Below are 15,360 nucleotides of genomic sequence, written 5' to 3'. Positions count from 1 at the left end.
CAATATTGTAAATGCTCAAAAAACATGTGAGATTCAGTGTTTTTGTATTTAACATTTGATGCAAAAAGCAGAACCGTAAAGACAAACGAAAGTCATGAAAACATTGCAAATGAATTCACACTCACTGAACAAGTTGAAATGGGGTGTCATAGCACCTAGCTTATGCGACTGAACATGGGTTTGATCGCTACGTAGTCTTTGTGGAGTTTGTGTTTTACTGGAGCAATTTAGGGAAAGTACCTTACTCAAGGGTATTTCAGCTGGAGGTGAGATTCAAACCTACAACCTTTGGGTGCAAAGGCGGCTGCTCTAACTACTATGCTACCAGCTTCCCCGTGTGTGTCACATTGCTCTGGTGTATAGCTGAATAATTGTAGGCAATTTAATGTAGGGTATCTAGTTCAGTAAGTTGCCATGATGAAAGTACTAGCTAAATACAGCCATCCCTCAATTAACAGTTCTCTCTATATGAAAATATAGTATAATGGCCTTCGGTTTTTGATACTCAGGTCTTGCTGAGATGTACATCGCACTGGAAAAAAGCGTCTGCTAAATGAATAAATTAATGTAAATGTCTCAATTTCTGGGATAAAAAAAAAAAAAATCTGTGCAATTATTTTATCCAAAGCCTGTTCAGAAAGCATTTAAAAAAATAAATAAATAAAAAAACCCTTGTGAAGTGGAACTGCAGCAATGTACTGTTGGTGGATTGTTTGCATTTAAATGTCTCTGTCTGTTATGAATGTGAGACTGGTGCTTTAAGAGAGTGGGGCATTATGGGAAGTGTATGAAATTGTACAGGAATGCCTGATGGGTAAATTGGGTCTATTATTTAATGGAATGATTATGGAGACAGCATAGCAATTTGCAGGAAAAGTTATATATATGAGAGTATATATGCGCATCTTGGCAGCAGTGTGCAGTAACTCCGGTGTTCTACGGGACAGTTTGAGGTTTTTTCAATAGTGGGAATGCATTGTCACCTTTTCATTTAAAGTAAGGGGAAATACACTTTTGGCACCTGAAATTACGGTATCTGCATAGTTTTCAGGAACAAATTAATTTTGTTAATCGATGGATGCCTGTACTGCATCGTACGCTGATTGGGAGAAAAGCTTTTGCTAAATGAATAAATACAGTTGTCCTGCAGAGGCTCTGACAGTAATGGCAACACATTTTTCTACATTTTTGTCTGTAGTGCTTGTGCAATACTTAGCCAGATAGGATGCTGTTTTATACTTTGCAACAGCCATCCACAAAATATTGCTGGTGTCATTTGAAATTTTTGGTAGCTGTCTTTCTAGCTTGAATTTTACCTGTCCCTGCTATGTGCACATGCACTTCAGCAGTGTGTGTTGTGTTTGCTGACAAGGCATCAGCAACACGTAGATGTGTGTGTTCTGCAGCTTTATCACTGTTCAAACAATCAGTCAATGTGAAGGAATGGTCACAGGTTCTCTTAAAGGCCTGATTATTCTTACATGCATGAAAGGGCTCATGGTCTTGTATTTTCTGATTGCCCTTGGCAGCCCTCTTTCGTTTGTCATTTCCTTTAATCCCAGAAAATGGCAAAGCCTTATTTTTTTCCCTATTGTAGAGGATCAGGCTGGGTTCTTAGTTTACTGCTTTAAAACTTTATTTATTGTGGTAACCTAGACATACCTTACAGGGTGAGGTCAAAAAGGCATGCAAAACATAAAAGGTACTTTAATCAGATTTTAGGCTTTTGGAGGTTTAAAGTGGGATAAAATCCCAGATAAATGTTTGCTTTGCCTGTGAAACAATCTTTGTTTTTTACATGCTACTTTAGTTAGTGCCATGTTTGTTTGTTAATAAATCATAGTCAGATGAATTTACTGAATGTTTGTCATGTTCCTTGAAAATAATTTCACATCTGTACACAAGTCAGGAGCAGTTAGGTTTGTTTGTTCACACCTTTGTTCTGTTTAAAAGTGTGACTTTTTGCAGTCCTCCCATACAGCCCACATTTGTACTGGTCTCCCAGATCAGCCTCCAATTCACTTGGTCATCTAATTGGGAGGGACGGCCTGATCTGCTTAATGTCTGGGTGGTGTTATACGGTTTCCATTTCTTAATGATGGCCATTATTTTGCTCCTTGGGATACTTAAAGTGTTTAAAATGGTTAAATGCCCATCTCCTGACTTTTGCCTTTCCACAACTTTATCCCAGAGTTCTTTTGAAAGCGCCTTTCCACTCATTGTGGATTCCCTTTGAAATGTACTTTGAAGGAGTGGAATCCTCTAGAAATGGCTGCTCTTATTCTGAACTGCACAAAATCATCAGCAGATCACAGGTAGGAACCAGTTAGTTGGTTTCATTTGTAAGGTTATTGATTATACATGAGGAAGTTTATAAATGTATTTGCAAGTGGAGTTTTCACTTATCCAAATAAAGTATTTTACTGTTTTAATAATTTTAAGTTGGCTAATGTGAGTTATTGTGAGTAAATAGAAAGGGGACAAGCCTCATTCAGATTATTTTCAGTGTTATACAACAAAAGGTACACATTTTGAAACGAGGTGGTGACTTCCTGCACCCACTATACACTGTTTTCTTTGGCATCAGAGATCAGATTCTTGATGGACATCCACATCAAAAAAATAAATGCAATATTTGGGGATTAATTTGAAAATTAAAAATCTAATTTCATGGAGCATTTAAACAAAATATGACCTTGTAACATATTCCACCCCTCCGACCACCTGTCTTAATTTGCAGTTAATTGCAGAACGTCTCAACCATTAGGGTACAATTTATACATGTAAATGCTTGTATGGAGTGGGCAGCTGCTCCTTTGAAGTCTCTTTTGAGTTTAATTTTAGGCACTTGTACATTCCCATAGTAGCTGTAATGTCTGCCCCCTAAATGATGTAGTGGTTGGCTTAATTAGTGCTGATATAAATTAGCTTATTAGCAATGTATGAAAATGTTGGTTTAGTTGAATTGGTGAAGAGGATGATAAAGTGGCACTATGATTTAGCTCATTTTGGAGGCTGAATGGAGCTGCCACATGACATTGATTTCATTTAATCCTGCCCAGTCCCACCACCACCCCCCACTGACTTATCCTGTATTAATATTATACAGTTTTGGTACTAAAGGTTTTCTTTGGCGTCACATTGTGGCAGACCTTACCCTGATTTCTTTTTAGTAATATATATTCTGTCATCATGTTATGTTACTAATTTTTGACTATACAAACATTTTTCTACATATTTTTAATGGTATTTTCTTTATCGATTTTCTAAAATTTCTGTTAAAGGAGCAAAACACATTTCCAACTCCCATCATTAATTATGAGAAAAATGTTTTCAAGTTAAATTGGCATGCATGAGGTGTAGTTTGGAGGGAACCATCTAGGTTCAGACTCAGGTACAGTGTGCATCCATTGCATTTACATTTATTCACTTTTCTCCAAATTGAGTTATGATGTTAAGCTGCTTATAACTCTTTACCCATTTGCACAGCTGTGTAATTTTACTTGACCAGTTTAGAGTAAGTACCTTGCTCAAGGGTACTACAACTGTGCGTGGGATTTGAATCTCTAACCTTTGGGTCCAAAGGCAGCAGATCTTACCATTATGCTATGAACTGCCCCATGCAGACATTATAAGAACTATAAAGCGCAATTTTGGGCTACTTAACACTGGTGGCCCCACACAGAAGCAGGTTTTTAAAGATTGACCCAATGGTCATGTAAAATCATAAAAAAATAACCCAGTACTACTTGTAATTTTTGTATTCCTACTGGTTATGGCACTGCAGTGTTTAGGCACTGCAATATAATGACACGTTTTCACACAGAAAAGTAACCCGGAACAGCGATGAAAATAGGGGTGCAATAAGATCAAAAAATTTGACAAACTCCGTGCCATCAGGAGCAGAAGTATAACCAAGAATATTGAAACTGAATGATAAAGATCTAAAAGTTTTAAGATGTGTCGGAAAATGACCTTTAAAGGAATATGCTTACAACACTGAATATTGTTTTCCTAAAAGTTAGCTTTTTCCCCCCTCTTTGCACTGAGATATTGGGATGTGATTCAGTAAATGATTGGCTTATTGATATATAGACCACACACACACACACACACACACATTTTCTGAACCACTTGTCCCATATGGGGTCGCGGGGAACCGGAGCCTACCCGGCAACACGGGGCGTAAGGCCGGAGGGGGAGGGGACACACCCAGGACGGAACGCCAGTCCGTCGCAAGGCACCCCAAGCGGGACTCGAACCCCAGACCCACCGGAGAGCAGGACTGTGGTTCAACCCACTGCGCCACCGCACCCCCATATATAGACCAGTTACAGTGAAAAAGAGAGAGTGGAAATGGTAGCCTCAGACATATTGTGCCTTAAGTGTTGCTCAAGCCTGATAAGTTAGTATGCTGATGTGATAAAGCAGTTGATGGTGGGAGAGAAGGGCCTTTGTAAGCTTAGATTGAGTCATTGGACTATTAAAATAATTACAGTGATTTATAGTCCTCAATAGAGTGAGTTATGTCTTCCCATTGTTCCTGGATGACCTTTTCCTTTCTCTCAGTGGTGGTGTATATATAGAATTTCCACTTTTTTTTTTTTTTTGGTTCTTTCCCCCTTCTGAGGTCCTGTGAAAACTAGAAGGCATGTTTGGAATGCCTGTCTTTAGATCTGTCCTGCTGCACTGCTGAAGATTGGGTGGAAAGGCTGAAGGCAGACTATTCAATAGGAAAGGTGTGAAACGACTCTCTCCAGAGGACTTAGCCAGAGCCGGTGGAGATACGTCTCTGGTGACAGGCCAATGTCCTGACCCACGGGCCTCACTGTCAACGTCATTTGCACTTGCAGTTGGTTTGGCTGCAGAGGCTGTCAGGCGCAAGTCTACATAAGACCATTAGCCACTTACACCGTCTTTCAGATAATTTCTCTCAACCTAACAGCATACTGTGGACTCCTGGAACTTGTGTTGTCTATAGTAGTGGAGCACTTTAAATCACTCATTTTTTTTCTGCTGCACTCTTTCACTCTATTATTGCATTACATCAGGGACTTTGTATAAAATAAGCTTTCATCTACTATGGGGTGATAGATTAACTCTGAGCACTTAGAACATTTAACAGTTTTTTTTTTTTTTTTGTAAGACATACAGCCCTACACTGACATCAAGTATTTTCCCCCACCAGGAAATATGGGAGAAATACAGTATGAAGTGAAAGCTGGTAAAGGTACGTTTTTTTTTTTTTTTTTTTTTTTTTTTTTTTTAAACTGACCAGCATGATTAGTATTAGTCAGTTAATACTAGAGTTTTGCTTCTTTTTTCTACGGGCATAGGTTTGTATATTGTGTGCATCTGTATATATTGTAGCTGCCTTTGAAGTGCCGTTAACAAAATATCTGAAAAAGTTTGGAAGAAGATACATGCAGGCCCTGTGTAAAATTTTACTGGGATGGAGAATATCCCTGTGTAAATAATAAAGAGCAGCAAACTGAACAAATGTAAATTAGAATGGTTGTTTGGAGAAGAAATAATTCTTAGTCATTCTTTATTTAAGGCATGCAAAACAGAGAAAGGTTTTGTAATGAAGTAGAGGTTAAGAGGATGCCTGTATAATTTTCAATTACTTATATATGGGGGGAGGTGTTTGCAATGGTACTCTGAACATGTTCCTCTGATAACATGATATACAATTAAAATGATACAAATCGTTATTTGATCTCAAGCATTGTGAATTTTGTAAGATATTATCGTTAATGGCAAGACTGAGCATGCGAAACAGCTATAGGCTGTCAGTGACCCACATTTGTTATTTACCTCATTACGGCTTTTCACTGTCACTCAGTCTTCAGAAAGGAACATCGCAAGGTGACCGTCTTTGACCTTTTGCAACAATGCAACGCATAGACTAATTGCTTCAACCTGAGGACACATCAGGTTTAACTGCCAAGACAAATACCTCCTCCATATCTTTAAGAAGAGTCTGTCTTATTGTTATGTACTGATGGCAACAAAAGCAGATCCAAAAGCACAAGGATTTTTGGTTCTGGCTCCGATGTAATGGAATGACTTTCCCCTCTCACTCAGAACTGCTGAATCTCTGTCTACATTTAAAAAGGGCCTTAAAACTCATCTCTTCTGGCTGCGCACTGTGTGATGTACATTGGTTCATGTGGTGGAAAGTAACAAATGAACTGTTCTTTAGAATCACTCATCTGCATCTAAGTCTTTCTGCTGATGTAATTCTCACATTCTATTTTCTGTGAGATGTATGTCACTTTCTATGTCTTGAACTCTCCTCTCAAGTTTGATTGCATTAAAAACACCCCTTGACCTGTGACCTTTCCCTGCATACTTCCAGAACACTCTAATTAACACTGTGTGTGTTGCAAGTGTCGCACATTCACTGGCTTGCATGCCAGTATTTGCTTTGAGCATGCTCCACTGCTTAGTTAATCCCATTGCAGACTCCCACCTGTGACATTCTGCATCCTACAGTTTTGTGACCACAGATACAGTAGCAGTTGTACTACTACTAAGGGTATGTACTTGACCATAGTCATTTCATGTCTGTTGTGTCCTTGTTTTAACACTTTTCAGCAATATACTTAACTGGATGAAATCATAAGTTGAGTAAAAGTTTTGACTAAAGAACGGAAACTTGGAGCTCTCTGCTTGGAGTTCCTGGATTGTGAATGGAAATTTCAGTTTTTTTGAACCAATAAACAGGTATGTCTTCACACTTGTACTAAAAGTAAACGGGGACCTCTTTGTGTAGGAAGGCCTCTGAAGAGTAAAACATGGCCAGAACATGTGTTGGTAGCAAGCTCTATCAAGGGCACTCCTTCAACTTCCTGAACCACTTGTTCATGTCAGGGTCTTGGCAGTCTGTAACTGATCCTGGAAGCATAGGATGTAAGACCAAGCACAGTACGCCATGAATGGGACACCAGTCCATTGCAGGAAAGCCACACATGCACTTATAGGTAGTTCAGAGTCTCCAATTTACCTGAAATGCATGTCTGTGGACTATGGGTTATGCACCTTTTATGCAGTTCATATGGTAGAATGTGACAAATTAACTGTACTCTAGAGTCACGTGTCTGTATCCAAATCTATCTTTATGTTGATATAATGCACTCATAGTATTTTTTTTCTGAGATGTATGTTGCTTTGGGGAAAAGCATGCACTAAATGTAAACGTTGCACTAGGTGCTGTGAGGCAGCAGCTCTACCTGGTGTTCCACCGTGCCGCTCCATGAAGGGCAACAGAATAGAAAGTTATCTTGTCTCTGTGGTTCTAGGTCCAGTTTTCTGCATTAATCATGCAGTGTTATCTGCCCTCACAGTGATGGGTTGTGCTGCCATGCCAGATGGACCCATGAAGCTGTTCACTGGGATTATTTCAACTTTAAATCAAGCCACTCATTAAAGGCTAATGGAGTGAGACGCACGTTGCTGAAAATTAGGTGTATGTAATGTGAACCCTGGCTGAGAGTTCATTAGGTAAGCACCACTGGTCATGATTTAAATGAGGCAAAAACTGTGTCATGCACTATTCTTCTGATGATATCTCTGACTGAGGGTTGTGAAATGCTTGTTATCGCAGTGTATTATGGATTGGTGGTAGGGATGTCACTGGGGTGAGGTAGAGGTTTACGTTGGACTGTAAATTAGATTTTTAAGTTACATTGTCATGATTACTTTCAGTGAACACCTGAAGGGATGGAAAAAAGGACCAGGAAGCAATACTTAAAAGCTGATTTAAGTAGTCATGTTAATTTCTGGCATTTTTGAGATTGTCTGGTGCATTGACAGTGCAAAATGTGAAATTATATATGACTCATAGTCATTCTCTAATTCCTAGTAGTTATGTTTGTGTGTATATATATATATATATATATATATATATATATATATATATATATATATATATATATATTGAGCCTGATTCAGCTGCTGGTTTAATGGACACAATGCTGTCTTTCACACATGGACTATGCCCTTGAAAGGGTTTGTAGAGGAGCATATTGTACATAAAATCCGGCATGACTGGGAGCAGGTGCGCGGGGATATCCAACTTGTGGACTGCTTAGTACATGTGTACTTAGAGCTGTTCTTTAAGTGGTCTTTGAAACCTTTTTGCTGGTGCTTTACTTATTTTTACAGCATGCTTATATCAAATGAAAGTGTGAGATCCTGATCTCTCAAACATAAATAATGATTTTTGTTTTAGTAGACACAAGCATTCTTTCAACAGGAAAAAAGGTTTCAGTCAGGAAAATACCCTAGGAACTCTTTATAGATTTCTTTGGCTTGACCTGTAGTGCTTTTTTTTGCTATGAAACCACAATATTCCAAACAACCATTCTGACATTTCCTTGAGCGTGAGGCTGGTGTATCTGGGTTTGAAATACACAAAAGTGGTATAGTACAACCTCCAAGCTATATGATTGCCTACACTCTTGAGTCTTTTCTGCATCAGCCAAATTCTTAGACATGACCAAATGTGGGTACTTGTTATTAGAAGAACACGCCGTGCCATAGTATTAGCTAAACCTACCTTGTACACATTTAAAGGCTGGAATGACATCTAGTTTGTGGGCTATTTTATAGTGCATTGATATGGTTTTATTTTTTGTCTTTGGCATTTTATTCCCTAGTGTTTTAAGACTACTTTGTAACCCATTGTATGGTTTCTAGTTCAGGCTAGTGAGATATTTCACTCTACAGGGTTGTGGAGCCCCCCAGTCTATCTGTGTCTGTATGACTGTCCAGCCTGGTGGCATCTGGTCTTCTAGAATCACAGGGCCTACAGGAAAGCAGCAGACCCTACAGGCTGTGGGAAACAGGAAACAATATAGTGCTGTTTTGTGAGCTCCCGTGAAGGCTTGTGGTTTCCAGCTACGCATTATATACGCATTATAGAGTCACCAAAGTTCAGTCACAAAGTCAAGGGAATCTAGTACACAGGAGACCCTGTAACGATCACTTTCTTCTCAAGGAAAAGTTGACATGCCCACTGTGTGACTTCAACAGTCATCGTCCGGATTCCATTCTGTCAGGAAGGGAAGAAGGTTTTTTTTTTTTTTTTTTTTTTTCTCCTTCTTCTTCTTCTTTGGGACAGGGTGTTTGTCTGTATCTTGGAACTAAAACAGCAGGATAGCTTAGTGAAGTGGATAGTCCCAAATAACAACAATAGTAAATTCCAGTGTGGCTTCCATACATACCTCTCTGGATGTTTCTTTATTCAGCTATTAGACTGGATTGCAGTTCCTATCTGAGGCCATGTGAGGTATGGCAGTGGAACATTGGGTTAATTGTAGGAGTGAAGCAGGGAGGTGGTTGGTTTTTTTTTTTTTTTTTTTTTCTCTCCTCACTCTTCCCCTCCCCCCTCTCTCTCTTTTTCCCCTCCTCCGAGAAGCACCACCTGGGTCAGAGTGGCCTCTTCCAATCATAGTGGCACCATTATTATTATCATTAATTTTCAAAGGCCTCACAGACACTGCTTTTCATTAATTGCCTTAATTAATGAGATTTCTGAATTGCACTCTTAAATTATTCCTTGAATTTTGTGCAGCTTAAAATCCTTGTATTAGACAGCATGTCATGCTTCATATTGCTAGTTTGGTCAGACAGCTGTGTATGGATAATTTGTCTGTTTCTGTTACTTTCATTAGACCTGTCACTTCCCTAATAGAGCTTTTAAGCAGAAATATTTTAATAAAGGTTTGCAGTTTTTAGTGTGCTTTTAGGAGAGGGTTCTGTGGATAATTCAACAATGGAAGGTTCTAGATGTACTTGGATTTAAAAGTAGACCTTTTTAAGAAATGTATTTTGTCATTAAATTAAATCTGTGTGTTTCCTGGCCTGATCCTCGTCCCTGCAGTATGGAATATGCCTGAGATTTACATACATTGACACTAATTCTGCAGCAAGAGCAGTAAAGACTGGGCATCAGTTGCTTGAATGATAACTGAATCCTCTAATTACAGAAACAAGCAATGATGGCCTTTAAAGTTCTAGGCTGTAGCTCGTATCAGTCACCCTGAGGAGGTTGAGCTTGGGCATTGTAGGTGGACGAGAGAGATGGATTTAGTGGACATTTCAGCTTTCCCTCCTGCTTTTAAAATGGATTCACTGTGCTTCCACTTCATTAAGCCCAATCAGACCCCTGTTGTGGTCCCTGGGGCACCTGGTAAGGGATGGCTTTCATTACTATTGGCTCCTCTTGGGGACCTTCCACTGAGAGCTGTATCCCCAAGTCTTGCACCATTACACCAGTGCAAACATGCAAAATCCACAGCATTAGTGATCTGGGACATGTGTTCAGAATGGCCATCTTTGGTGTAAACTTATATTGAGCAGAGTTATGTGGCACATTTTTAACCTGTTGATTTTGTTTGGATCCCTTCATTGTATTTTCTGATAAGGCTGAAAACTAAACTAAAAAACAGAATTTCTGTAAGGTGAATACTCAGGTATGGGGAAAGATTTATGCTGTGTATACCACTCTTTACAGGGTCTGTATGTTTTGAATATATAAGAAAATTTCATGGTCTTGAAGGTGGTTGACACTTCTGGTGACATATGTGGTTGATTTGCAGAGGGACTTCTGGTTGCTGCATTGTAGAACAACTGGGCTGTGCTAAGACCACAGCTGAGACCTAACTTCCCCCCTGCTCCCCAAAGTCAAGGGTGTTTGACAGAAACATGGCAAGGCTTCAACACCCTCAGGTAAATAATGGTAAAAGGATGTGTAATTACTTCCTACCCACTTTCCCTTGTTTTACTTGTGATGCTCGGCAGGTTTATGGATTTTTTTTTTTTTTTTTTTTTTTTTTTTTTTTATAATTATTATTATTTAACAATTCATTGTTCTTGGATCCTTGTGGATCTGCACAGGAAGGGGGTGGGGCAGTGCATAGGTGGTGACTGAACCATTTAGGAAAGAGAAACAGAGCATCAAGCCAATGAAAGAGCAGTCTTGTGTTCCTCAGACTGTGTAAGAAGTTATCTTTTACAAAATGTTCATAAGTATAGTTTCCAAGGAGAAAATGAAGAAAAAATGAGATGCAGACTATGTTTTTATTGGTGACTTTATTGATGCAATTTTATATTTAAATCCATAGATAAGCATCTGATGATGTGGGGCAGCCCCCTGGAGAAATTGTGAAGTTCTGACTGGAGCAGCAGGAATGTAGAAACCTGTGTCACTACTCTGGATAAGAAAAACAACTGTAAATAATCTAAAGGCTGATCCAGTATAAGTAACTATTGAATATATAAATAATACATTTCCAAAGGATATGAGAAGGTATTGAAATAGATTTGCCGTTTATGCCGTATCCAGGCAACGTGGCAGTGAGGAGGCGAGGTGCAGGGAGGTTCTGAAATGTGTATTAATGCTGCAGAAGAGCAGACAAAGCAGCGCTTCCTGGGAGGAGGTACGAAGTTGCTCCCCACTCCCGGGCCTTTTCTTATTGATCCCCAGTGCCAAATTAATACACTGGTGGACTGTAATGAGTTTTGTCAAGTATATTTTATAAAACTACTTGAATAATAAATGTCAGAGCCAAATCCTCACCTTAGCACTGGAGGTGTGGGTAAGGAGATGTGGAGATAGAATACAGTGCAAAACAAACAAGTATATTTTGAACCATGGTGTTCTGTGTGTTTTGTAACACCAGACCTTACTTTACTGCTGACAGCTCAGAGGTTTTGTGGCTGGTGGAAGTAGCTACAAGAGAAAGGCTGAGGTGGCAGACAACAGGTTTTAACACCAAACAGATATCATTGTCAAACAAAAACGCACAAATACCAAAACAGGGAAAGTGACCTCTTCAGTGTGATAAACTACTCATCACTAAAACAGACACAAACCAAAAAACAAACAAAAAATGGCCTTCGTTTAACTGAGTTGGGCCAATCCTAGGGAGCACTCTTGCTCCCTGTCAGTGCTCGCCAATGCCTCTCTAGTCTGTCAGACCAGTTGCCTTAAATGTACTTGTTGAGTTCCTCCCAAATGGTAGCAGCTGGCTGTCATTTCTTCATTTATGTAAGGCAGGGGCAGGAAGTAGGGAGCTGTCCATCAGTCTATCCTGCCCCCTGCCAGGGTCTTACCACCCACAACCTCACAATGTATAGTTAATGTTATAATGTTTGCAGCAGCAGTCCTTCAAATAAGCAGTATTTGCATGATTAAACAAATTTTCATTGTTGTTGTTTCTGTCCAGGCTATCATAAGAAATCACCGTGCCTAGCTGTTAAAGGCTTGAAAATTAGGAAAATAGCATCAGCTGATGAATAAAATGTAATGTAAAGATTCTGGCAGACTGCTGCACAGATTAAAAACACCCAGACTTCTTCCAAAGCCGAGTAACCTAATTCATCCACGTACTGGTCAAAGACTCCACACTCCTTCACAGCTTGAAAGTCCCAGTCTGATGTACGCAGCCATATGACCGCAGATCCCCCAGTATAGCCCCCAAGCAAGGTGCCTTCCCGTTGAGGCTGGTGTGTTTATTTCCCCAGAAGTGATGTCTCCCAGGGGATTTCACAGTCACTTAACCAGCTTACGGGAGGTCACTCCACTCTGTTGCAGCTCTCCCTCTCTGTGCTTGTTTCGGTCTGCTGTGCTAATTTCTAACTTTTAATCTTCTTTTCACAGTAATTCTAAGTGGTGGATCATAGGCAAGCCACACTTCCTTTCCGGTGTCTTTTTCTGTTGACTACTTGACCTCCGTTGGAAAATCTCCCCCAGCATGTTGTTACTGGTATCATCGCTTTTCTCCAAAGCGACATACATCTCAGCGAAAATACAATTTGTGCATTACATTAAGAGAAAGACATAGCTGCAGACATGTCATTAAGTAAACCTAGTTTGTTACTTTCCACTCGATGCACTTATGTTCATTGTTTGAATAGGTGCATAAAACACAGGATTCATTAATCCTGATAACCTTTCTACATTTTTTTTCAAATGCCCTGAATTTAAAGATAACTTCAAAGTTTACTCACATTCTTCTGAAATTGAATATTTAGTATGAATAAGTAGGTATGAGAGACTAATGACAATCCAACATCTCTATGTCCAGATATCTAATTATGAAGGAAACATGCCTGAAATGCTAAATCCTACTTTCCTTTACAAAACATTCAGTTATGTAAGGAATGGTTGAGTCTTCCCTTATTATTTTTATGTTTATGTGTTTCTGGAATTGTAAGAGCAGATGTTTCATCTTCTACTGTATACATTTGGCATAAATTTCCACTTCATGCTTAAATTTGAAGTCTAACAGAATAGCATGGACTGCAATCCCAGAGCCAAAATTGGTCACCTGTAGTGTCCTCACTAGTTAAGCTTCCAAAAACTTCATGACAGCATTAGAAAATATCACACAATGCACTTTTGAGCTTGTGAATGCAGTAAGTATAGATCATAAGTATCAGAGTGCTCCTTAAAGGTAACCTTTGAAGAATATTTATCCATGTGTACCGAAAAAACCCTTTAAGAAGGAAGAGTGGAAGCATTTTAAGCTTGGATGCACAATACCCACATCACATTATTTAAGTATTTGATGGAGTTTGGCAACTGGCCTCCCACCCAGACAGCAGCTAACAGGAGTGAGGCTGAAATTAGATACACTTCAGGTTCAAAAGTTAAAGAAATTTAAAAGTTGGAACAAAACTACTGCAGCCACCCTAGGGACTCAACCTAGTACAAAGTGTAATGCATTCTGAATAGGCTTGCATCTCAAAGGAACATTTTCTCATGTCTAAACATAAATGTCATTTGTGAGGAAGCGAAATTGAGAAATGCAGTAATAATAGTTAATATAAATGCCATGTCCTCAATCTCTGAGTAATTTGGTCATGTGCTTGGTGTGTCATCTCGCCAAATTATGCTGGCTCTCTCATTGGCCCTCTGTTCTGCTCATTTGCCCGTTTGAAATGGCAGAGGAAAACCTGGCTGATAAAGAGTAAAGCCATTAATCGAGAGACCTTGTGAAGTCTTGAACTGTTGTTTTTGCACACTGCATATGTCACACCAGTGAAATGTGAAACTAGGAATGATATAAAACAGTGTGGATTTGTTGCTCTTACTAAGACAAAAGTTTATCTTAGGATTTTAGAGCATAGGAAATTGCCTTCAGTTTTTTTTTTTTTTTTTAAAAACTGTCACCGTACAGCATTGCATATCAACAGTAAGGTTGCCAGGGCAGCAATTTCTGGCTGTGTGGAGAGAACCTGTATGTTTGTGTTCTTGGTTAATTGGTCTAAAGTTTACACAGTTACCCTAGTAAGTAATAGCTTAGTTGTATAGATTAGATCTTGGGTTTGATATACATAAATTAGGTCCAGTGGTTGTTATTCAGAAATTGAACAGTTAAAACTGGGACCTCTATAAAGGTATGAAGAGGAGTAGAAGTGTTGTAATTTGGGAACTCATTTGTTTATTTTGGAATGGTGGTGTAGTCAGGTTTTGCAAAAGCTGACAAAAGTTTCCCCCTTGGCTATTTCTTCTCCAGATAACACAAAGAAGGGGCACTATGGGATGCAAAGGGAAAGGAAACAAAAAAAAAAAAAACAATGTGGAAGTATGTTGACTGCCAGCATATTTCACTATAGCACTAAATAGACTTTACCAAGATGCAAGTGCTACCCAGTCTGTACCTGTTGCCAAGATTTTCCAGGAAGGGAGGAAAGAAAGTAAAGTAAAATGAAGGAATAATCAAGAAAAATGGCTGAAAGGCTGCTGGCAGAGACCCTTCAATTATTCTGGCCCTAATAGGAGCTCTCCTCTGTGGTGTAGTAATAACCTGCTGCAGTTTCCCCGGGCCCTTTTCCTGATTCGGCAATGGCGGGAGCCCTCTTAATCGATGTGCCTGTGCTTGAAAGCTGAGGCATGGTGGGGGCCTGCCCAAAAAGCAGAGGCTAATCCCCCCCCAATTTCCCAGCATCTCCCCAGTACCCTCAGGAGGTTTAAACAGCTGGCTCCCCTCAACAGCACCACCACAAGAAGACAGCTGATAAGCAGCTTTTCGACAGAGGAGAAGAAGAAAGATAGATAGATGTGCAAGGGAAAAGAAAGTGGGGGAAGGAAAAAAAAAACAGAATAGTTTGTGATGTGTTTTTCCGCTGTTGGGGTGATGAATGAGTGTGGGTTTTATTTGTGTAAGGTGTGAGAAATACGAGGCGTCAGACCTCCCCTGCCTTTCGGGTGCATGTGATTTATGGTGAGTTTACCCCCTTTCTTTATGACTCACCATAAATAATCATAAGGCCTGTCATGTAGAACACTGTACAGTATGGCTTCATTTGGCTGCTGTGGCCTCTTTCTCTGGCCTTATGTTAGGC

General features: G+C 39.5%; 1 protein-coding gene across 2 annotated transcripts in view; it reads left to right on the top strand.

The window, feature by feature from the left end:
* LOC108920701 (partitioning defective 3 homolog B-like) overlaps nucleotides 1-15,360 on the top strand; it is a 164,763-nt gene that overhangs the window by 14,435 nt on the left and 134,968 nt on the right. The window contains exon 2 of one of the 2 annotated variants that reach the window (XM_018729656.2): nucleotides 5,189-5,230. The exons of the other annotated variant lie outside the window; for it this stretch is intronic. The gene's annotated coding sequence lies outside the window, so the exon portion shown is untranslated. The remainder of the gene's footprint in view (nucleotides 1-5,188; nucleotides 5,231-15,360) is intronic. 2 annotated transcript variants of the gene reach the window in all.

The sequence above is a fragment of the Scleropages formosus genome, chromosome 12 (genome assembly GCF_900964775.1).
Source record: "Scleropages formosus chromosome 12, fSclFor1.1, whole genome shotgun sequence".
In the NCBI taxonomy this organism is placed as follows: domain Eukaryota; kingdom Metazoa; phylum Chordata; class Actinopteri; order Osteoglossiformes; family Osteoglossidae; genus Scleropages; species Scleropages formosus.
The sequence above is the reverse complement of the archived record's forward strand: the minus strand, read 5'-3'. Positions and strand labels throughout refer to the sequence as shown.